Source organism: Tiliqua scincoides, chromosome 2 (genome assembly GCF_035046505.1).
Source record: "Tiliqua scincoides isolate rTilSci1 chromosome 2, rTilSci1.hap2, whole genome shotgun sequence".
NCBI classification, from domain to species: Eukaryota; Metazoa; Chordata; class Lepidosauria; order Squamata; family Scincidae; genus Tiliqua; species Tiliqua scincoides.
In genome coordinates, this window is record NC_089822.1 from 188177756 (window position 1) to 188202754 (window position 24999).

At 43.9% G+C, this 24999-nt stretch overlaps 1 protein-coding gene across 4 annotated transcripts in view; it reads right to left on the minus strand.

The window, feature by feature from the left end:
- The window catches only part of MACROH2A1 (macroH2A.1 histone), a 63256-nt gene extending 55315 nt beyond the window's left edge, over positions 1 to 7941 (minus strand). For 3 of the 4 annotated variants that reach the window (XM_066613909.1, XM_066613907.1, XM_066613910.1), the window contains exon 1: positions 7916 to 7941. The gene's annotated coding sequence lies outside the window, so the exon portion shown is untranslated. Of the gene's footprint in view, positions 1 to 6508; positions 6580 to 7915 lie in introns of all 4 variants that reach the window. The other variant, XM_066613908.1, reaches the window with a different exon arrangement.
- Positions 7942 to 24999: the final 17058 nt, after the last annotated feature.

A 24999-nucleotide genomic window follows, 5' to 3' on the forward strand; every position in this document is an offset into this window, starting at 1 on the left:
TGGTTGCTATGGTTAGGACTATTCAAGCCAACTGGCACTTCTAGTCAGCATGGGAACTTATTAAACTGCTGCGTTACAGCAGCTCCAGATGTCTCTGCAATGACATAAGCAAAGGTTATGTAAGGAGCTAGGTATAACTACAGTGTAAACCTGATTATCAACATTTGATTTTAAACTCTCACTAGTTTGTGATTAATTAATGCAACTTGGATTTGGTACATGACATTAATTTCAAGATATACTTCCATTCTTTTAAATAGACATTCAGCTGTGTATATGTAATGATTGGTAGACACAGTGAGCAAAGTTTGGGGGTGGGGGGGGGAGAATGTAAACCAAACCCATTTAAGTCCTCCTATTATCTGCCAGAGCTGCATCTCAGATCACGTTTCTTCAAAATGGAAAGAAGAGAGTGTTGGCAGGAGTTAAGCAATTAATTCTGCAACACTTCTTCCTTCCTTGACCTTCTGTTTCCTGAGATATAGATCTTGTGTGGCAGAGAAGGAACTGGCAAGAGAAAGGGGAACTGAACATGTTTCTCAGAGACATGACATAGACACTCCATAACGCCCCCCCCCCCCCACTGCATGAGGTATTTCTTCGGTGAAATGCCCACAACTTTCAACTAATCCCCAAGGAGAGAGTTTCACTGCAGGAAAGAGGAGATGCAGGAGAATGCAAAGCAACCCAGTGGAATTCCTGTAGTCATGACAAGTTCTTTGTGCAGACAACTGCTCTGGGATTTACAAAATCTAACAACCTATGGCATTTTTAAACCTGAAGCTTGTATGGCTGTGTTTCCAAATCCCTTTGACAACTTTCCTTTTAATTCCACCTGGCTTCCTCCTTGCAAAGGAAATAGTAGCACACAAGATATTGTTTCTGTATGGATTAACAAATTTTCTGCAAATGGGCTGGTTTTGGGGTGTGCGCGCGTTTTGGTCCCCTGCAGAGCTACAAATAGCTCTAGTTATTTCTGAACAGTAACTATGCACCTTCACTGAGAACAAGAACATACTTTATGCACAGAAGTATTCTGCCAATTTGTATCAGCAATTAATCAGCAAATGCTGATTACAGCACACAACAGGGATGCTAATACAGCTCTGTACTTCTTTTACAATAATCCAGACCAATTCCAACTCTATATTCTGGCAATGGACACATTAGACACAGGGCTTCTAGTACTGGTACCAAGGATCTGGTGGAAGGCAATCTGGTTATATCTCTGTTGTTTTGTATATAAAAGATCCTTGGTCCAAGTCCTAGCATTTTCAGGTATGGTTGGAAAAGACCCTTCTCTGCCTCTCTGGAGATTCACTGCTAGTCAGCATATAGACAAAATTGAGCTAGCTGGACCAACGTTATCTGACTCAGCATAATGAAGGCAGCTGGCCTGCTCTTTCCCCTCTACTAGCACAGAAGCTGTTGCTGCAGCTAACACTGTGGTGCTCTAGCCCCATACAGAGAAGGGGTTTAAGGTAGGCAGAAGTATTTAGCTTTGCTTTGCTTCCCTTACAAAGCTATCTATTGTGGTTGAAGCCCTTTTTTAGTTCTTTGCATAATGTATATTCCACTTGATCTTATTAAAAAAAATAACTCAAAGCAAGTAAAAGCAAGCCTTCCATTTTTGCACAGTCAATAAAAATAGCCAGCAGGCAGTATAAAGCAGGAACCCAAAAAGAAAGACCCAAAAACATTTTGAAGAAGCCAAGTCTCTGCCCAACACTGGAACGAATGCAGAAAAGAGTCCCACTGCCATTAGCATTGTATGCAAGGGCTTCCCTGTGGAGAGCACCCACAGGGTTACTGCTGCTCCTGGGAAAAAAAAATTCTGCTTTTGGTGAACCTTTGTCAGTAAACCCTTGGGTTCACTGGCTTGGTGAACTCTTGCCACCACATGTTGTTTGAAGGAAGCACTAAGATGTCAAATGAAGCTCTCAAGGAGGAAAATACAACAGAAAGCTGACCTAGGGCTTGGCTTGGACAGTCATTTCCATAACCAGGGATAGTAGTAGACAGCTAAGCAGTTGAATTATTACTGCAGCCTTCTCAGAATTCTCCTCTCTACTGAAGCTGGATGCATGGCCTTCCCTGTCCCAATGGCTTGGGGTGGGTAACAGCATGCAAAATTATGTCCCCCCCCCCCATCCTCTCCTACCTCTGGCCACCTAAATTCACTGCTTCTGGAAACATCTCCACTTGTGGTTGTGTGGCTGCATTGATAGGTAGACTGAGGGCGCAATCCGAACCCCTTACGTCAGTGCTTTCCAGCACTGGCATAGCGGTGCTAATGGGACGTGTGCTGCATCCTGCAGGTGGGTGTCACTCACGGAGGCTTCTTCAGAGTAAGGAAATGTTTGTTCCCTTACCTCAGAGCTGCACTGCCCTTATGTCAGCGCTGGAAAGCACTGACATAAAGGATTAGGATTGCGCCCTAAGTTGCACATTTTTTTTCATATTGGTTAGGCTTGTATCAGAACAATGTTTTGCAAAAAGATCAAGCTAAGTACCAAGAGGTTAACTCTAATTACCGGCTATTAATAGGCAATTGGATGCTGACTATGCCAGCTAAGCTATTAGTTTAGGTGTAATTTTTTCAGCAATAATGAAATAACTCAGAACACAGCATTCTGCACTTCTCATTTTTGTAAAACAAACAAACCTGGAAATCTGAAAAAAAAACACATTTTCTAACATTTCTACATATTGGTCACGATAGGCTGATTGGGCTGGACTGGGGTTGGTGGTACATGTGTAAAGACAGTGATACATCTGTTGACACTATACTACCTATCTAGGCCACTTTTAAAGTGATTATTATTTATAAAATGCACACTTGGAATAAAACACATAACATTGCTTTCAGCACTTCTCATTTTTGTCAAAACACAAAATCTGCAATAAAAAACCCCCAAAACTACACTGCTGGCAACTAGTATTCATATGAATGGGTAAGGCTGGTTCACAAGGTTTCACAACGAAAGTCTACACATGCACAGTAATTGCCTTGATACACAGATGACAGATTTTACTATATAATGGCATCAACAGGACATCTCCTGGGACCGGATAAATGACAAAACCAACTAGAGACATTTGTTATTTTTTCATCATCTCTTCACTTGCCAGCAGACCATGAGTTTAGCTTGCAACTATCAAATACCAATATTCCAGCTTTGCATATTAACGTTTATTGCATTTATTAATACCACTCTTTGTCTAAGGATGTCAAGACAGAGGATAAGAGATTGTTTCATTTTAGGCTTACAAGAACCATATATAGGTGGTTCGGGAAAGAGAGGGTGATGGTCTTTGGAACTGCATCAGAGAAATTCAATCTCAAATTCCAAGTAGGTTATGAATCTCAGGGTCAAGCTATGCATAATTTGGTCATGCACATGTGCTTCTAATGTAAAGATGCAGGAAGTGGAGGGAGATCATAAGCTCCAACATGAGCTTCCCTTCCAGGAAAACTGCATCTACAGAAGGCCCAATCCAGACTAAGATCACAGCCAGGGAAGAGTGAAAGGTCACCTGCCTCTATACTGTGCTCCGAATCCTGATTTCCCTTCCCTGCCACACATACAGTCAAAAAACAAGGCCAAACTATATGCTGAGCATCCTAATCTTAAATAAATTCCCCCTGCCAAGGCTGCTGTGCTAGTGGAGCGTACACGGCATCCCGTGGGGTAGGTGTCACAGTGGTCTCCTCTCAGTGAGGGAACACTTGTTCCCTTTCCCAAGGGTAAGCCTCTACTGCCCATATGGGTCTACTTGAACCTGCATCAGCTCTTTCACTGGCACAAGTCTGAGCGGACCCAGGAAGGCAGATCAATGCCAGGAAAGAGACTAGGATATCAGCAGCACTGCTGCCACAAATAGCAAACTCTTCTCAGCCTCAATTGACCTCTCCTCCCTGCCCTGGTCTTTGATCCATTCTTCCCCCTCCCCACCCCATTCTGCCCTCCCCCACACCTCTCCTGCCCCCACCACTGGCTTACCAGCTTTGGTGGGAGCAGCAAACCAGTAGCAAGGCTGTGATGCCACTGCCTCTTCTGACAGTTCCTGCAAAATGGTCACTGGCAGTGTGCTAAGCATAATTGACAACCATTTTACAACAGCAGAACACTATTTCACTGTTGTAACACCCCACCACCACCACTATGCAACATAATGTGTAGTTTAGCCCCAGGATTCATGGCACACAATCAGTCTGGGAATAGATTCATACTTCCTCAGCACAAGTCCATCCACAACATCATGCTGACTCAAACTCAGGTCTATCCACCAAAATAGTAACAGACTTGACCCCATGGCATAAGTCTGCGACATGCCACCATCCCCCCAGGATACTTAGATGCAACAGTCTCAGTGTGGCAGGCAAAGGCAGCAGCAGGGGTGTGGCACACACAGCGCATGGGGCTTTTTGCCTGCTTCCCGCCAGGCATGCCACTGCACCAAAGCTGCTCCTATTACACTTCATTGCCACCCCCTCCCTTCTGAGCACCATGGCCCATTGCTGCAAATGTGAAACAAAGGTGCCATTGAGCTGATTTGGATCATGCTGCTCTCCTGGCCCACCCAAACATGCAATGGAGTGCATATGCACACATATCCCATCCCCACAGTGTGTCATCCCACTGCCACATAAGAACATGGTATGGGCAGAAGGTCCAAACTGCCCACACTGCACAATTTAAATACTACTTTAAAGTATACTTGTATGTGAATTGCACCTCTCCATGTGATCTAAAATTTTGCAAAGGCAGGATTCCAAACTGCAGCAGATATGCGTAATACACAAATGGGCAGGCAGGCTGACAAATTCTGCCCTATGTGTTTTCATGGCATATGTAGAGCCCCCCTCCTGAAACTGTGAAGAGGGCTTTTGCTGCTTTCCTTCTGTGGTTTTCCCTGCATACATTCTTGCCTAGCCTCTGCCACAGACTTGCAGATTGTGTAAAAATACTGAAATCAGAAGTAATTATGCAAACTGAAAATATTCCCCTTGATTTTTTCCAACTAAATCTGCTTAAATAACTTTGATATTCTGGTATTAAGTTAGAAGAGATTTTTAACCCTGAAATCTATTTTCTCTGTACTACTTAGGGCGCAATCCTAACCCCTTAAATCCTAACCCCTTTCCAGCACTGGCATAGCGGTGCCAATGGGACATGTGCTGCAGCCTACAGTTGGGTGTCACTTACGGTGATCTCCTCAAAGTAAGGGAATGTTTGTTCTCTTACCTCAGAGCTGTATTGCCCTTATATCAGTGCTGGAAAGCACTGACATAAGGGGTTAGGATTGCACCCTTAATGGAGTATATTTCCAATAATTTATTTTATGCCACTGGAACAGTTTCCAACATGAACACTGTATTCCTATAACTCTATAAATTTTTGATATATTTTCTAATCAATAGTGCACGATTCACTTTGTGCTAAAGTTGGGAACCTTTGAGCTGTATTTTCCAATGTTTAATGTCACTGGGACATATTCAGTTTTCAGTTACACCAGTGTAAATCTAGAGCAGAATTAGGCTGCGTACATATCAAGCCAAATGCAGACTGGCATATTCATTCTTTATAAATAATATGTTTAACTACAGTATGTTGAAACTGTGACCATTGCTTAACTTCTCCTCTTCCCTCTTTCATTGTTTATTTTAGAAAAATAGCACATTTGACCTGAGAACTTAGCAAAATATGTCAAACACACAGCTTTAAAAAATGCCACAACAATTCTAATTCCTTTGGTTACATTCATTGATAAATCTTTTAAATTCAGTGACTGTTAATTCAATCAACAACACATAGGTACTGTACTAAATCACAATTCAACTTTATGCTTAAATACACCTCCCTCATTCACACATGTGAACTCAGGTGTTCCTTCTGTAATTGCAGACTTACTTGCATTTTGGTTGGTTCTTTTCAACCCTTTAGAAAAGGGAGGGGGTGCATGCGCTGTAGCAATCCCTTGGCAATCCCTGTTGCCAAGCAACGGTCTCACAATAACTACAGCATAAACATTAACACTTTGGTCAGGTGGATGAAAACTGAAAATATGATAAATAAGCTGACACAACTTGAATATGCTTTGGAACCCAAAGTTCTGCAAGTACAGTACATACATGGAATTAAGATCATAAGGAAAGCCCTGCTGGATCAGGGCAAAGGCCCATCTAATCCATTTTCTTATATCTATCTCACAGTGGCCCACCAGAAGCCTCAGGGAGCATAAAGACAACAGGAGATCCACATCCTGATGCCATCCCTTGCATCTGGTTCCTGATTCAAGCAAGTTACCCCTGATTCAAGCAAGGGTCTCAATTTGACATCTACAGATATACAAGCATGGCACATGTCCTCCAGCAAGAACAGCTTAAATACTGCCACACAAAGAGAGTACAGAGAGTGGGACTCACAATCAGAACAGTAGCATATGTTAAAGTTACTCTGCCTACATTCCGGTCCTTTCAAGTCAACGGACCACTTGAAATTACCTGGGTTGTGGTCTTGGTTTCACCGAGACAACAGAACCGGACCAGTTAAAGTAAGAGGTTTGTGTCTTGCACTGAAGGAAAATAAATGCATCTGCTGTATAATTTTATTTATAGCCCATCTATCCCTTCCAACTCCTCTCCTTAAACTGTCTGCATTCACCCGCAGTCTTCTGCAAGAAACACCCACATCAACACACTGCACTGGGAGATCAAATCATGCAGACACAATCACCACAAGCTCTGACAAGACCACTAAAATACCCAGGGTGGTGCCCATTCTTGGGCCTGTGTTTCTCTCCCCCTCCCCCATGTAGTAAAAGGGCCTTTACTTCTTGGAGCTGTGGTTTTAAAACACCCCTGGTGATTAAGCCCTTCCCAATTTGTCAACATGCCACTTTGGGCCCTGGTTCTCTCTGTCATGTAAAAGTGAAACGTTCATGTATTCACTGCTTCGCAGCTATTCTTTTTCCAGTCTCTGTACATTATCTTCTCATATCCAATGACCCAAGGTTAGAGAAGGAGGGTGAGGAAAGTAAAGGGAGGGAAAGGCCAGGAGGTTGGAGAAGAAGCCAAACCTTGCTTTTTGATCATCATTGTACAACAAACATGTATTCTGGGAAACCCCGGGCCCCATTCCAATGGGGATCTATCAGATTCCTGGCCAAGAAGTGATCACAATAAAGACACAGTAGTCAAAGCAGGGAGTTTATTTCCTGATTCTCTTAAACAGGGAAGTCTCTCTGATCTCCAGCAACCATCTCAACTCCCTTCCAGAGAAGACAGGAGAGCTTTTACTGCCTCCATCCCCGCCCCCTCCTGCTCAGCCCCAGATGACAGAGAGAAAAAGTCAAGGTTAATACCTTCCTGGGATCTATCAGGAGTTTAAGGCTGCAATCCTAGCCACACTTACCTGGGAGGAAGGCCCATTGACTATAATGGGGCTTACCTCTGAGTAGACTTGCCTAGGATTGGGCTTTAAGGCTGCAAATCCTATCTACACTCACTTGGGAGTAAGGCCCGTTGACTATAATGGGGCTTACTTCTGCATAGACATGCATAAGATTGGGCTCTAAGGCAGCAATACCATCTACACTTACCTGGGAGTAAGCCCCATTAACTATAATGGGGCCCATTAACTATAATGGGGCTTACTTCTGAGTAGACATGCCTAGGATAATGTGGCTTACTTCTGAGTAGACATGACTAGGATTGGGCTCTAACCTGACTGCTGCACGGGGGACCGACACTTGCCAGCTAGGGGCTGCTGCGGCCACAGGGTGTCTGTACGGGGGGGGGTGAAAGCAAAGCCAGCCGCTCCCACCCACCCCCTTTCCAGCACGACAAGGAAGGCTCGCCTGGATACAAAGAACGGCAACGACGGGCGGGGGAGGGGTGTCAGCCACTTACAGGGGCGCTTCCAGCAGCAGCAGCAGCAGCAATATGTCTCCCGGTGCCTCCCGCTCCCCTCTTTGCTCCGCAGCGGTGTGAACTGGAACGAGTAGACAGTCTGTTGTATGAAGTCCCACAATGCACCGCGCGCGGCTCGTCACATCCCCTCTTCTCGCTCTCTCTCACATACTCACACTCACACAGCGCCGGGCCTGCCTGCGGTCGGTCGCGCGCTACCACAGGCGCGAGCTGCCGTGTGCAGCGCGGCCAACGGGCGGCGGCTCGCGCTTCGGGGCTGCCTGGCTGGAACGCCGCGGGCTTGTGTGCCCCGCCCCCTCCAGGGGCTCTGTCTCGCGCCGCTGAGGCGCCCCGTGCGGGGCTGTGGCTGTGCTCCTGTCGCCGCACAGCTCCTCTGCAGCACCGTACCCCGGGCAGCTTCTGGAGACGAAGGGGCGACCCCCTCCCCCTCCTGCGGACGCGGCTTCTTGCCAGCCACCCAAGGGGAAGGGGAGCCGCTGCCCGCCTTCCTTCCTGGAGGGTGACCAGATGCAAAGGGTGCCTGCACCTCCAGCCACCTCCAGCATGGAAGAGGAAAGGACAGGTGCAACTTTCAAAGCCTCCCGTGTGGGGCTGCGCCTGCCCTCACCCCCCTTCCATGCAATGGCTGGAGCAGCCTTTGCAAGGCTCCTCAGTGACCAGCACACACCAGTGGGGAGCTCACACACACACACCCCCGTTGGTCCTACTAATAAAGCCCCGTGGCACACCTGCAGCAAACCAGTGTGCCACGGCACAGCAGTCGAAAATAGCCAGGCTAAATGTATAGGTGAACACCGTATCTGCTCGCCCTTTTCCGCCCTCACTTGAACAGCCCTGGGCCCATTCCTCACTGCCCAGAAGGAGAATGCAGGTGCGTGAAGATGGCGGCTTTAAGGGGCAGCCACAGCCTCTGCTGTCTCACCTGTCGGCTGAGCCCCGCAGCATCAACCAGACAAGAGAACACAGGTCAAGCAACAGGTCAAGGTGGTGGGACCTTGCCAGGCCAGCCACCTCCGTTTTTGCCTGCAGAATGCCTGGGCAGCATGGCTGTGAGGACTGAGGCATTCCTGTGGTCCCAATCACTGTGCCACCCGTGAGAGAGAGACACACACAAGTGAACAAGCAATGTGTAGGATTGTACAGAACCAGCGACTCGCTCTCTTCTTTTTGAGGGAGTGGAGGAAACTGCAGTGCCACTCAAAGAAAACCCTCCCAGCTCCTTCACCAGCCAGAAAGTGCGTAACAGTATGAGTGAGTGGAGGCAGCAGCTCCTCCTTGCAGCCACCTCTCAACCGCCTCCATTCCTTCCAGCACTGCACAGAATGGTCAGTGCCTTTGCTTTCTTTGAACAGCCCCTGTATTTCAACCAGGCCTGCTAGTGTCTGTGATGCAGATCAGGGCTCTGGCCTTTGCCAGGAGAGAACTGGTTAAACTGGTCTGCCTTGAGAGATAAATGGATCCAGACTGCTCTGGGGAGTTTGCTTGTTGAGTCATACTTCTTGCTGCCAACCCCTGGTGGATCAATGAACATCTTGTTCAGGCTTTTCTCATGGTTGCATCTTGATGCTCTTCCACTGTGCAGTATTTCCTTGCATTATATCAGAGCTCCAGGATATTGATCTTCAGGAGAGAGACCTGAAAGCAGATTGAAACAAACTTGAGCTGAATCTAACGAAACACAATTTTGAGTTTGCTGACTGAGCTTTGATAAGACTGACAGCAAACAAGAAATTTTTCTTTGTCACAGTTTCATCTTTGTGTCATTCAGGGCACAATCCTAACCAGGTCTACTCAGAAGTAAGTCCTATTTTGTTCAGTGGGGCTTACTCTCAGGAAAGTGTGGTTAGGATTGCAGCCTCAGTGCAACTGTTTTGAAAAAGGGCTGCTGCATCCACCCAGGGGAGATAGATCTCTTTGAAGTCCACTGTGCAAAAACTATTTTGCTGATAAAGGGACAAGTTAAATGTTAAGCATGTCATCATCTAGTTTGGGGGATACCTTCATTCCAAGTAAAAATGGTAGCTTTGATCATGATGTGGAGGTAGGACGTGTTCAACCCAGGAGTGGCAATGGGGATTGGTTAGTACCACTGATTCCTTAGTGCCAGTGGCAATGGTAGCACCCAATGTGACATTAGGGGCATATGGCTCTGGGCGGACTCTAGTGCAGGGCCCTGCCCCAGAGCACCCAACAACCCAGTACCAGCACTGGTTTAATCTTTGACTTCCATGCCATTTTCCCCAATGAAAACCCTGCCCCTCCAAATGTCTATGGACTTCTGAAGGTACCATTTGTTTCAGTGTCACCTCCACGGACCTATAGCAGCTTCAGAAGGGGAAACAATCCTTACCGCCACAGTAGAGTCCCAGGCAGATCAGACTCTTGTGCAGCTTCTATTTTTCCTTTGAATATGACATTAGATATCACATCTAGTTTGTCCCAAAGTCAGTTGCATATGCTCCAATTTGAATTCCAGAGTGGTTGCAACCATTTAGAAGGAGTATCCAAAGCATGTGCTTGTCAAATTTTGATAGATATGTATCAAGAGTATGGACAATGGACACCTGGGTATATCAGACTCAACACTTGATGTTTGCCTTCTGCTCGCCTGTGCTGAACACATTCTTACTAGCTGTGGGGTATAAGGGCCTAATCCTATCTGATTTTCCAGTGCTGGTGCAGCCCTGCCAATAGGGCATGCACTACATCCTGTGATGGAGAGGCAGTCACAGAGGCATCCTTAAGGTATGGGAACATTTGTTCCCTTACCTTGGGGTTGCATTGTACCTGCATCGGTGCTGGAAAGGTGGATAGGATTGGGCCCTCAGTCAATCAAGGAAAAGACTCTTCCTAATAACCTAAAGTAAGCTGTGATTCCTCCACTAATAAAAAAAATCCTTCTTAGAGTCAGCCAAAATGAATAATTATAAGTATATTTTAAATCTGTATTTTACAGGCAGTTGTGGAATAGCTCTATGAATTATTGAATAAGATGGATTTCCTGGAGCTTTAGCAGTTGGAATTGGGGCAATAACTGTCTTGGTCACCCTGGCCAATTCTCTTTGTTTAGAGTGCAAGCATTACTCTGGATCTCCCAGCTGCATTTAGTTCCATGATCCATCAAATTCTGAATGGTCTGAGGGCCCAAACCTATCCAACTTTCTAGCACTAATGCAGCCATGCCAACAGGGTATGTGCTGTATACTGTATTGAGGGGACAGTCATGGAGGCCTCCTCAAGATGAAGGAGTGTTTGTTGGCTTACCTTGGGACTGTACTGTGTTTCGGCCCTGGAAAGTTGGATGGGATTGGGTCCTGAGACAGGTGCCCTCTACCTGCACTCTTGGCTATGACTCCACTTCTGCCTGTCAGATTGATGCAAGATGGTAGCACTGGGGTACTTTCCCTGCTGAGCCTTGTCCTGCAAGGTTTCCTTACATCCTTACCACTCATTAACATCTGGTGCAGCTGCAAGGAGAAACAGAGCCCAATCCTATGCATGTCTACTCAGAAGTAAGTCCCATTATAGTCAATGGGGCTTACTCCCAAGTAAGTGTGGATAGGACACTCAGCAATATTTCATCAAATCCAAGGGTAGTCTCTTCTCTGAGTCTCCTGGAGCACAGTGCACTAGGTGTCATAAATGTGCCGTAAAGCACGTTTATGGCACCAGGCAAGGAAGGAGCGCCAATGCTGGACCATTGCTAGTTGGTGCTAGGCTGCAGCATCAGGAAGGCAGCACAGTGGTGGTAAGTCTCACCACCTGCCAGTAGAGCACCTTTTCAGGGGAGGGGTTGGGACTGGCTGACACAGTCTCACACAGCTTCTCCAGTCTGTGCCAGCAAAATAGCTTGCACCGACTTGAGTAGCCCCATTGCAGGGCTTGCCCCTTTAGGGGAAGGGGACAAACCAGAAAGGGGACAAACTCTGCAGGGCTGCCAGATGCAGCGGTAGCCCATTTGGCGCCGCTACACCAGCCGCGCCGGGGTGGTCAGGATTGGGCTGCCTGTCAGTCAGATAATTAATGTCAGAATCAGTTGTGGACTGGCCACTTGATTCAAATGCTGAAACATTGTATTATTTGTCCAGTTGATGTCTCCCTCTGTATGTGAAAGGTGGGGCAACTTTCCACATTGCTTTTCCAACCACCTGCCAAAAGTGCATGCATTCACACACTGAAATATTCTGCCAGTTGAAGTTGCTACCATGCTGGTTTTTCAGCATTTAGACAAAACACTCTTTAAAAAAAGAGAGAGAGAGAGAGAGATTTGTGCTGACAGATGGCAGTTGGTCCTGGGTCTTTTTCTACTGGAATTTACAAGGACTTATTTTTGGTTGTGTTTCCATTATGCATTTCCTTGAAATAGTTTTTAGAATGGTGTATTCAATTTTAAAGTGTTTTCTTATTGCGGTTTGTTTTACTATGACATTACATTGTTTTAAGTTGTCATATTGATGGCAGAGAACATGGCCTATACATTTTAACTTAATAAATACTATCCACATATATCAAAGGGAATGGAGCTAATGTTTATCAATGAGTGACTGCTGTTCTTCTCTGACCCTGCTCCTATGACACAGAAACTTTAATTGGATCTTTAATACTTTAATCTGTACCCAGTAACTTTTACAGACAGTCTTTCAGAAAATTCTCATGTGCACACCTCATTGAAATGTTTCAAAGCTGCACACTGCCCACCTGATTAATACACACTTAGTGATCATATGCAAAAAGTTGACTTAGCAGTTACTGAATGGATTGATCTGTAGAACATATTCATGTGCTTTGCAACCAGTTAGTTAATGAATGGCAAACATTTGGAAGCCCCTGGGCCAATAACAACTTTTAAATGAGACTGTGTGCTCATGTTTGCCACCAACATTGATTTGGAATATACACTTTTATTGCACAGACAAATCAGTATAGTCTACCATTTGTTGAGAGACATGTGTTAGCATAGTGTTGATAAAGAGATGTTATAATTCGATGTTGGCCCAGGATATTGCACAGGCACTTCTTCCTCTGTGACCAGAGGAAGACAAATGTAAATCCATGTACGCTGTATCAGTAGTAGCTATGGTACTGGCAAAGTGTGCTACACTGCATTAGCTTGTGGACTTTTAAATAATGATGGGAGTCAGAATTCCCCCCCCCCGCCACATATTTTGTGGTGCCAGTGGTATACAAAGCCACTTGCTAATGAAGACAATAAGATTAATGGTGTTCTTAACATTCCACGAAAGCAATTTTGTTGGTATTCATGGAGATTTTATCATGATTCATTTGAGAAAGGAAGATTTGTCGCACTATACATATGTATATTTTACCTAGTGAATGATGTATAATTTCAACGATAACCTTAAAAACACAAATACATATTTTTGCAATCACATTGCCATAGAGAATTAATGAAACAAAATGGCAATGTAACAAACTAGGAGATAATTCAGGGGGAAACTGGGATGATGACAACAAGACATGAGAAAATGATACCAGTGAAACCAGAAAGGTATCATGTTCAGCTTTGTTATTAAACCAAGTTAGAATTTTCCTCTAGGCTCAAATGTCACAAATTAAAAATAAAATAAAAATGAGAACCAGAAATGCAAACTGTTAGTCATGGAGGACTAGTGGATTAACATCATTCCATGAATTGTTTTAATGGTGAAGGAGTTGATTGCCTAAATATTTCTTCATTTTAATTTAATATTCATTTTCTCTTTGGAAGGCAAAGAAATCTGGAATTAATACAATATGAAGCTGTGATCTTATCTGTTACAAGTGGATAGTGATTGCTCTCTAAATTGCATTTGTAGCAGAGAATTGTGCTGATCCAGTGGGAGCTTCAGAGGACACTGTGCCTTAGAAAGACATCTGGAGTCCATCTGCTGTTCTTGCTATACTTACCAGTACACACAAGAACAGGCAAATCAACTTTTCCCCATTGTAGGCTGATTTCATCTCAAAAGTTGTGTTCCTGCAGTAATTTTTCCTTGCTAAAAAAAACAGTCAGGTTTGTCTCAGGGTCCCCTCCCTTTCAGATAGTTAGGCAGCTATTCTTTCAGTGGTCTTGTTACTGCAATATAAAACTACTGTTGAATTTTCCAGTTGATGGTAATGTTTCAGGGTCATTTCCAGGTTGAGAGAATCCTTGACAAGGGGACCTTTAGTGTCCATCTTTGTACCTAGATAGGCCCCTCATCCCTTATTGTGGAAACAGATGTTGAGATTTTTTAATATTTGATGGGTCAGCATCAGCATTCTAAAATGCTGATGCCAACCCAGCAAGAATTTAAAAAAAATACTCAGTTGTGGCACCATGCCTCTGGAACCAGCTGCCAGAAGACCTGAGGACAACTTCCTCATTATATAGTTTCCTGCAGGGTTTGAAGATCCATTTGTTTTGCTTGCTCTTTGAGGAGGGTGGTACACCTTAGGAACTCATTCTTGAATTTGATGGTTGCTTTTATGTTATTTTACAGCTATATTACGAGCTCGTGCATGCTAATCAGCTCTCTTATTGCTCTTACTTTTTAAATTGTTTAAATGTTCTCTTACTTTTGTTTTATTCTGGTGTTTTTATCTTTTGTATGTTCATGTTCTGTTGTACAGTACTTAGAATTTTAGAAAAGTGGTACAGAACTCTTTTAAATGAGTAAGGGCCCAATCCCAACCCCTTATGTCAGTGTTTTCCAGCACTGACATAAGGGCAATGCAGCTCTGAGGTAAGGGAACAAATGTTACTTTGAGGAGGCCTCCGTAAGTGACACCCAACTGCAGGATGCAGCACATGTCCCACTGGCACCGCTGTGCCATTGCTGGAAAGCACTGATATAAGGGGTTAGGATTTCACCCCAAATAAAATAAAAAATGAAACTGATGGTGAATATTCTAAGTGTTTCTCAAACTGTGGGTTGGGGCCCACTAGGTGGGTCACGAGCCAATTTCAGGTGGGTCATGTAGCACCTAACTCAGCTGCCATTGAAAATACAGAGCTAAAAATGCAGGGTGCAGAGCTGGAATGTTTGAATTCCCAGCTATGCAAAGTAACAGCATGAGCGTGCTCTGTAACGGGGCCTTTGGCTGACTACAGCTTAGGTTTGAAGCTTAAATTGATGATGTTACTTCCGGCCATGACTACCAGATTAATGACATCATTTCAGGTGGGTCGCAACAGATTGTCATTCTAAAAAGTGGGTCCCGGTGCTAAAAAGTTTGAGGACCGCTGTTCTAATGGAAATGCAGCCTTACAGATTTCACATTTTGCACCTAAAAGTTATATCTCAAAACTCATTCCTTGGTGTGAATTGTGGCAGCTTTCACGAGGTAAAACTTGGGGTTCTGGTTATCTGAAAAGTTTCACTTTAGTTTTGTATCCTAAGAACATAGTGAGAACCAGTGTGGTATAGTGGTTTGGTGGGCCATTTGGCCCATTTGGTAGGCCAAATTTGAGTGGGCCGCTGTGAGATATATAAATCACAGTGGGCTGCTGTGAGATAAATTTGGTGGGCCACTGTGTGATACAGGAAGCTGGACTAGATGGGCCTATGGCCTGATCCAGTGGGGCTGTTCTTATGGTTAGAGAGTTGGACTAAGGTCAGAGATGCTTTGGTTTGAATCCCCACTCATTATTTAGGGCAGGGGTGCCCAAACCCGGCCCTGGAGCCACATGCGGCCCTCGAGGCCTCTCAATGTGCCCCTCAGGGAGCCCCCAGTCTCCAATGAGCCTCTGGCCCTCTAGAGATTTGTTGGAGCCCGCACTGGCCCAACGCAACTCCTCTCAGCGTGAGAGCGACTGTTTGACTTCTTGCGTAAGCTATGGGATGAGGCCTCCCTCCACTGCTTGCTGTTTCATGTCTGTGATGCAGTTGCGGCAGCAAAGGAAAGGCCAGCCTTGCTTTGTGCAAGGCCTTTTATAGGTCTTGAGCTATTGCAAGACCATCATTCATTCATATAAATTAATCTTTAATATATTCATTTATGTATATTTATGTAAATGTATTCAAATTTTAAAGGTAAATTAATTCTTTTTTTCTGCGGCCCCTGACACAGTGTCAGAGAGATGATGTGGCCCTCCTGCCAAAAACTTTGGACACCCCTGATTTAGGGTGAACTTGTGCCAGCTACCTACCTTAAAGGTAGGTTGTGAGCAGGCAGGTTGCTTGTTGTAGGTTGTTAAGATAAGTTGTTGTGAGCATAAAGGGGGGAGGGCTTCCATTGTTGCTTCCCTGAGTTTTCTGAGGAAGTGTAGAATGTAAATCAAGCATAATCTGTGCACTGATATCAGTTTCTGTTAATGGATTCTGTTGACCTTCATGAATTGGGTGTGTGTGCCAATGGCACTGCACTGGAGTGGATGGGGAAGTTGTATCTGCAGTCACTTGGCATTGCTAAATTCTGACTCAAATATTTTTTAAAGGTGAAGAGTTATATGGGGAATTGATTCTAAGACATATGATTTTCTGAGTCTAAAGAGACTAATTTTCAACACAAGATTAATCACGGGGAGCCTCCATAGTCAGATTCAGCAATTATTTTCAGTCATCTTGGCTTGTAGTTCCCAGCACTGCTATTAGATAAGCTTTGGCTGTGTTGTTACAAAGCACTTTTTATCAATTGCACCTGATACCCTTTACTTACAGAGTTGATAAACTTGTGCCTGAGCTGTACCACTGCAGGTATGGGTTCATATGTTTGAATGCTCCTCCATTTAAAAATAAAAAATAAAAACTTCCCTTTACATATAAAATATGTTACAGAAAGGAGTTTTAGTGTAACCTTCTCCCTGACATGCTAACTTTCTACTTGCAAGGAATCTTTTTTCATGAAAGAGTAATCCATCATTTGCACCTTCTCTTATATTCTGAAGTGCTACAGTCCAGAAACAGGTTTGCCACCTTAGAGCCCAATCCTATGCATGCCTATTCAGAAGTAAGTCCCATAATAGTCAATGGGGCTTACTTCCAGGAAAGGATTGGATTGTAGTCTCAGTGAAAACTAGCTGGGAGTTCTTAGAGGATGGATGGATTTTTGAAGTATGGCACAGAAGGAAGTGATATTACATGAACATAATGAATATGGGTGGCAAAAGATACTCTCATGTTGTGCTGCTGGAACAAGCATTCTGGTGGCACAGCATGCTTTCTGGCATTTGCAAAACACACCCCACCAGACCAAATGGGCTGGCTGTTGCTGGAAGGAGCAAGCAGTCAGCTCCATGTGGCAATGGACACCTGCCGCCCGCCACTGCAAGTAAGAGTGCATGGGGGGGGGTGAGGGAGGTGGGGGGGCAGGTAGGGAATGGGCAGGTCCAGGAAGGGGACAAGCAGGGTGGCACTAGGGCCCACCAAATCCCAACCCCTTTCCCCTAAGTCACCTTCATAGATCCACAAGAACTTGTACCAGCTATATCACTGGTGGAGGACCAAGTAGACCCGCCAGGGCAGCAAGGGCTTATAAGCCTTCCTTTATGCTGAGAAGGCCTCTGGAAGCCAAAATCTCCCCATAGCATGCAGCGGTAGCCATCATGGCACTGAGAGAGTTGGGGTTGGGCTTCCCATTAGAAGTGATATTGTCAGTCAGCATAGAAAGTGACTGAGGAGAGGAAAGTTTGGAGAGCGTAATAAAGATTTAAGTTTTTGACATTTAGTTTTTAGATGGTGATGAGACATCCAAACAGATGTCAGTCTGACAGGTGGTTGTAAGAGATGGAGTAGATTTGGTAAGGTTGGAATAGAAAGGCCCAGTGGCATATAAAATGGAAGAATGATGTATATATTTTCAGAAAACAGTTGAACATGTTTTGCAATTAATTCTAAATCCTCTGAAATGCAAAGGAACTCACATGACCTAGTCCTAAGGGTTATCCTTGTGGGGGGAAAACTGTGCAATTAGTTTTGACCAGGAGATGGCACTTGTGTACACTCTCTCTCTCTCATCAGATTCCCCACATTTGCCATTTATCAAGATTTTAATGTTTAAAAAATTATCTGATTTTATTTGTATATTTAGTACATGTTGTACTTCACCTTTCTCACACTGCCATGGACACCTATGATGCCTGACCAAAAACAAAACAATACAGCAAGAAAACAGTAAACAAGCCAGAGGCAGAAGCACATAAATCATAAATCATCAGCAGTAAATAAAAAACCATCAGCATGAAATCATCAGCACAAATCATCAGATAAAAATATAATATATAGGGACATTAAATGTAGCAGCACAGAAAAAATATAAGCAGCAATAAATGATAATAAAACAATAAAAGACAGGCATCAAAAGTTGCAATAATAACAGACATAAAACATTAAAAAATCAAAAACACAATACCAAAAACCCTACCACAACCCAGCACTACATAAATGCCAATCCAAATAAAAATGTTTTTAGCCCCTGCCAGAATGCTTCAAGGGAGGGATTTTTGTACAGAAATGTGATATCGTTTACCAATATAATTTGGAAACTTTATTAAAAATACAATCATTGTTTATTTCATGAATGACAAATATTTTAAAAAGTTCTACTTTGTCCCCCAAGATTCTTCTTCTCAACTTTTTCTGCTTTTCCCCCCAGATTTGCTTTGCTCTGCTTTCCAAAACCTGAGTGAATGGCAAAGATTGGCTGTTGCCTGAACTGCATTGGGCTGTAAATTTATACTCGACTGAAAAAGAGAGTGTAGTTTCTGATTTAAGGTTATCTGTTATTATTTTCTTACCTCTTCCCTGTGTAGATGGAACATCCATGTGTGAATGGAATTGAGATAGAACAGCAATGTGTTTTTCAATATGCAAAACTTTACTGTTCCGCTGCATTGTTAAATAACCAATAAGGAACAGCATTGGGCTTGAATGCTGCAGAATGAGCATTGCTGCACAGGGTGTTAAGGCTGCAATCCTATCCATACTTACCTGGGAGTAAGACCCATTGATGATAGATTTTGAGTAATCTTGCCTATGATTGGACTCTAAGTAGGATTGGGCTGCCCAGCTCTAAGAGGTAAACACTGTTCTTACTTCAATACTTTAATCAACTTAGCATAGCCAGGAAGACTGTTTATCTAATGCAGGTTGTTGTTGCACTTTGCATGATAATAGCCACTTCTTCTACCACATAATTCTTTCACCTCACATTTTCCAACTCTGTGTGTGTGTTGCACTTTGCATGATAATAGCCACTTCTTCTACCACATAATTCTTTCACCTCACATTTTCCAACTCTGTGTGTGTGTGTGTGTGTGTGTGTGTGTGTGTGTGTGTGTGTGTACACATGTATGCCTCCTTCTTGCATCTGTCAAAGTGGACTTGGAAGTGGAAAGCTGTTGCTGAAATAGGTTAATCTTTAAAGTGCCTCAAGACTCTTTGTCGTTAGGTATATAGGTCACCCTGTCCCAAAGGTTCAGGCCATCATATCTTCTGTTCTGTATATAACATAAGGAAGCATAAATCATCGCACAGAAATGATAAATTATTTCATCTGCAGCTATGCTAAAATCTACAAATGGCACTGTGGTTATGCTACCAAACTGATATTATTGTTTTAAAACAATTTTTTTTGGACAGAAAATGAAATAAATTTATGTTGCATTTAGGAGAGGCATGTTCTTGACAGTTATCTTCATCATGTATTTTTAGTTTATTACGTGGAGGGTAATTTGTCAGGTGCTTGTCTGACAGGTTTATATGTAGTGTAGGGCTGTATTCTGTTTTCTTGGGCATATACATGGATGGTAAAATTGCTGTTAGAGTCAGCTTTTGTTTTACAAGTACTGTGTAGATAAATATCCTGGTTTCCTGTGCCACCTAGTGGAGATTAGAATTAATACTTGATCAGAATTTTGAGAGCCAAAGAGATCAAGTTGAATAGCCCTAAAATGGACTATTGTAATAGTTAGAGACAGTGCAAAAGTTCCCCTACATATGTACTTTTAACTTATGAAAGTTTAAGACATGAACACTTTTGGTTGGGGTTTCTATCTCCAGGATGATTACAAGTATTGTGAGGGACACTGAAGGACTCAAGTCCAGGTACTGCCACTGAGGAAATTATCTACTAGTAATTCTCTCATTAGGTCAAGGGACCCTTTAAAATAATTAGTCAGGGCTGTTTGCTACTGATAATAGTGATGTCGGACTAATAATAAAACAACTTAAGAACAGACCCCTGGAAACTCAACTGTTTGTAAATAGCACAGCTTCTGTATATGTGCTTAATTTTATCTCTTGCTCTCCTCTCCATGGCCATAGTTTACAATGCAGCTCATTCAGGGTTCAGACTTATACCTACTGTCCTGGAAGTAAACTCCACTGAACTCAGAGGGATTTTCTTCCAAGTAAATGTGCAGAGGATTGGACTCTACGAATTTTGTATATAATCTGAATTACAGCCATCAAATACTGCAGGGCGCATCACCCTTTTAAAGAGCAAAAAAAGAAAAATACAGAAGAAACACCAGCAACAGCTGCTGGACACGATGCCAGGAGAAGATGGACAGAAGATGGACAGTTGCTCTCCCCTTGCTAAATAATAGAGGGTACTACTTTAAAAGGTGTCTCTTGGTCCACTTAACAGGGATATACTTGCTTATTATATGTAGAGGACAACAAGAATTTCAGAAGCATACGCTTCTCTGAATGACGATGAATGCACCAAACAGGCAGGTTCATGTGGGAGAAGATTGTCCTTCAGGTATCCAGATCCCAAGCCACGTAGAGTTTTAAAGATTGTAATCAATATTTTGAATTGGGTCTGGAAACATGCTGGTTACCAGGGCAAATGAAAAAAGCCCAGAAGCAATGCAGTCAGACTAACAAACCTAGAAATGACCTGGAGTGCTATATTCTGCACCAGCTAAAGTTCCCAGACAATTTTTAAGGGTAGCCCCAAGTAGTATTCTACATTACAATAGTCCAGATGTGATGTTACTAGGGCATGATTATGCCAGGTATGCCTTTAGAAAAGGGCACAGGTGGTGAACTAGCTGAAACTGGGCAAATGCACTCCTGGCCACAACCACCACCTGGTTCTCTAAGGTCAAGACCAGGTCCAGAAGCACTCCCAAGCTGCAAGCCTGGTGCTTTAGGAGGAGCGCAACCCCATCCAGATAAGGCTGTAACGCCTGACCTGAATCAGCTCTACTGGTCAGCAGCTTCTCCACCCCCACCCCCTTAATCTGGATTAGGTCTTAATGTACTAACCCACAAATCCAAGTCCCTTACCAGGGGCCTATAAAACAGACAGAATCACCTGCTTTGAGCAGCAGGCTGGAATAGGTTGCCTCACAGTCTGCACTACCCAGTGCCTGCTCCACCCAGTTGTTTCCCCATCCTCTTCTCACTTGCTTTCCATATAGAGCAAATGGGAGAGGCTTACCTTTTCTTGCAGCTCTGCTACCAAAGAATATGACAGGAAAGCTGGAAGGGGAGGTAAGGATAGCTGTGTGACCCTATTCCCACTGACTGGGAAGAGGATCACCACCTCTGTCCACCTTCTTTCCTCCACTTCCATGCCCTCACTAGCTAAGCAGGAAGGATCTTGGGGGCAGAAGGCCCAGCCAGTTTTGAAGATGTAACAGAGGAGGTGAGGAAATGGAGGCAGAGGTGGTGTCGGTGTATGCCAAAAAAGCAAAAAGGGAGGTTGGAATTTGGGTGCTGCTTGAGTCATCACCTTGGCTGGGGCTGAGCCTACCCCTTTGCAATATATAGCACAGTGGGGAGGGAAGGTTTCCAGAGTGTAGAAGGATAAAAGGTATCATCCCCCCCCCCCCAGCAACCTGCAAACATTTAAAGACTCCTGTTCTAGGCTGGCTGAGCCTAAACAAGCAGTATTTTGTTGCACATTCCCATTCATCTATGCACAAAGGGCCTAAAATATTTGTGCATCTGTGAGCGGACAATACTGAATATCAAGTATTGTCTCTTTTATTCAGCACCATCCATACCCAAGACAGGAAGCTGAGCTATAAGCCTGCAGGTGGAAGAAGAAGCAATTACTGTGGTTTTCATGTCAGGAATTTGAAGATAATTAACCAAATTTTTAGTGAGGAGAGTGACACTGAGTGATTACAATTCTCATTTTCAACACTAATGTTAAGGAACTGCAGCAAGCTTCCTTTTGTTGCCTGGCAACCTTCAAGTGCTCTGGATTTTTTTTTTTTTTTAAGGAGTGAGAGATAATTTTTTTGTCACAAAGTACCAATTTGGTAGTCAAGTTAATATACTCTCTAAACAGTTGGTAAAACCCACCTGGAGAATTCTCTCTCTCTCTCTCTCTCTCTCTCTCTCTCTCTCTCCTAATTAAAGTAAATAGGCATTCAGGAAAGTCTGAATAAAGAAATGGCAGATCTCTTGACCTTTAAAATGACACTAATTATTTCCAGGCCTCTTTACCTGACCTTCCTACCTGATATGTCAGATTCTTTGTTAGAACTTCTTCTTTAACTTTAGGTCAGGTGAGGATACCTGGTGTATTTTTATACCATATATAAACATGGTCATTATGAAATGTCTTGAACATAATGGCAATTCTCTAGAAACATATATTATTCACAATAATATTTTCCAGAATTGTATTGTAATAGATATTATGTATGAATGACTGGTGGTAGGCATATGTGAGTGAGAGAACAGTGGGTTTATTGCAAGGATCTTGCAGGTGTACTGTGCCTGCTGTATGCTAGATAAGTTGCATTCCCCTGCAGAATCCTTGTCATTGGGGGGGGGGGGGTGCAGAAGATGGCAGAAGCTACTGCCAAGTTCTATCCTATCTCATGCCTCCCACAGACTACCCGAATCTGCACCAATGATTGAGCTGGTGCCAATCTGATTAGCCCCTTAGGACTACTGTGTTGGGCTGCCTGGTTCCAACACAGGGAAAAGGAGGACCTCCAGCTGGCTTGTTGGCTCTGTGGGATACAGCAGTGGCCGTTTCGCTGTCCCATGGCACTGGCAGCTAGCATAGAATTGGGCTGCTAATATTAAGAAAACCCCAACCTTCTTGCACATGCATTGGAACCTTGTAAGAGGAATAGCTGAGGAAGTGACAATTTGGAGTGGAGGTGTAATTTTGCTTCAAGGCCTTGTGGCAAAGATCATCTGTGCGTGTACACACACATGCATGTGTGTGTACCTGAAATTTAGTTATAAGATTTCTGTTCCGCATCTCGCCTTGCAAACAAGGTGCAAGGGGGAAAAAGGATGAGTATTTCTTCTGCTTGCTACTTCTCTGTCTTAAATTGTCCTGTCTCAAAGTGGGTTTCTTCCTTTTAAAAAAAAGCCTGCTGGGTTTTATTACATGCACTTATGTGACATGCCCATTTAGGCCTTCAGTGTCCCAAGCCAATCTGTCTGCTGTCAGTGGCATCACTAGGATTCTTGTCACCCGGTGTGGAAGGCCTGCATGTCACCCCATGCGGTGGGCGGGGCCACACCCCAAGTGGTGGGCGTGGTGATGTACCATCACCCCACCCCCACTGGTTTTTTGGCTGTACCTTTTGATAGAACATAGATATTTCAATGTGGTTTGTTTCATTGCATTCTGCATGAAATTACGCATTGATTAATATTTAACATGATAGTATTATTCCTCCAAACTCTGATTTTAGTGATTTTGAAAACTTGTAGAGTCACGCAAACACACCCTGTGTCAACTTACTAACACTTATTGCAGCAGTTCTCAAACTTTTAGCACTTTTAGAATGACAATCTGTCCAGGACCCATTGGAAGTGATGTCATGGCCAGAAGTGACATCATCAAGCAAATTAAAATAAATAATTATAAATAATTAAATTAAAAAAATAATTAAATAAGGGGTAGCCAGTCCTGTTCCACCAAGTGGATTTTCTCTGTAGTCTGCCTGCAATAACACCCCCCAAAAAAGAATCAGTGAGATTTTCAGCCCTCCCCAGTGCCCAGTTTAAAGTTCTTCTATTTCAAGCATACCAAAATAAAGACCCACCTGGCTTTACAAGTGCAAAATAGAAAACATTCCCCTTACCAGTAGAAGCCTCTTTTTTTTTGTCCTTTATAGTGGGGGGGGGGAGGCAGGCTGCCTTCTGGAGTATTTGTTGCACCCCAGTTCCATCAGATCGGGACCATTCCGGTGTCCTCGCATTCCCCTTTGCCTGGCCTGATCACAAGCCAAGGCACGTTTGCCTACTCGTTTGCCACACATTTGCCACACTCGTTTGCTACACGTTTGCCAAGGCCACGTTTACATGAGTAAACGTGACCGTGTTTCGGCTTAGTTTCGCTTTCCATAGGGCTCAATACACTTGCAGCTGGGAGGGAGGGACTTCCTTCTTGGGTGTTTTTTGGGGGCTGCATTCATTGGGTAGGGACCATTCTGGTGTCGCTGTTTTTCCTCTCAGCCTGCCCTTTCCGACGGACTAAGGCAAGTTTGCCTATGCACGACTAAACGCACGATACAGCTCTGTTTCACTTTCCATAGGGCTCCAGGCATTTTTGGATTTCCAGATACTTGGCCATAACTTTTGAAGGAAAGGAGCTATTCTGGTTTTTTGCATTGCATTCCACTGGAAATTCTGCATCCAATGGTATATGGCATGACAGGGTAGCTCCTAAAACCGTGATTTTAGCATGTCACCCCTCCCTTGCATGTCACCTGGTGCGACCCACACCCCCTGCACCCCCTAGCGACCCCACTGTCTATAGTTCCTTTCCTCAGCAAGCGGCCCTGATGGTGATGGAAGGGAATTAATGCCTTACACCCATACTTGTGCTGACTATGACCATGAAGTTGGGGAATTTTATTTGTTTTCATAATTTTGGATTGGAGCAAATAACATCCAGCTCAAAGCTGAACCAATCGTACCACAGCAATGACATTTCATGTTTTGTACATTTTCACCCTGTGAGATTTTTTGCCCCTGCGCTTCTTCACCACAGTCTCAAGAGTAGCATTCTATGTCTTGCACCCCATTGTTCAATGACTGTGGGTGATTAGAACAGCATGGCTGGCAAGTGACCTTTCTGCCCAATCAGTCTCCTGATAGTCATACAACCAACCAAAAAAATAGAACCCCTTTGGTTCTCATTTCTTTCCT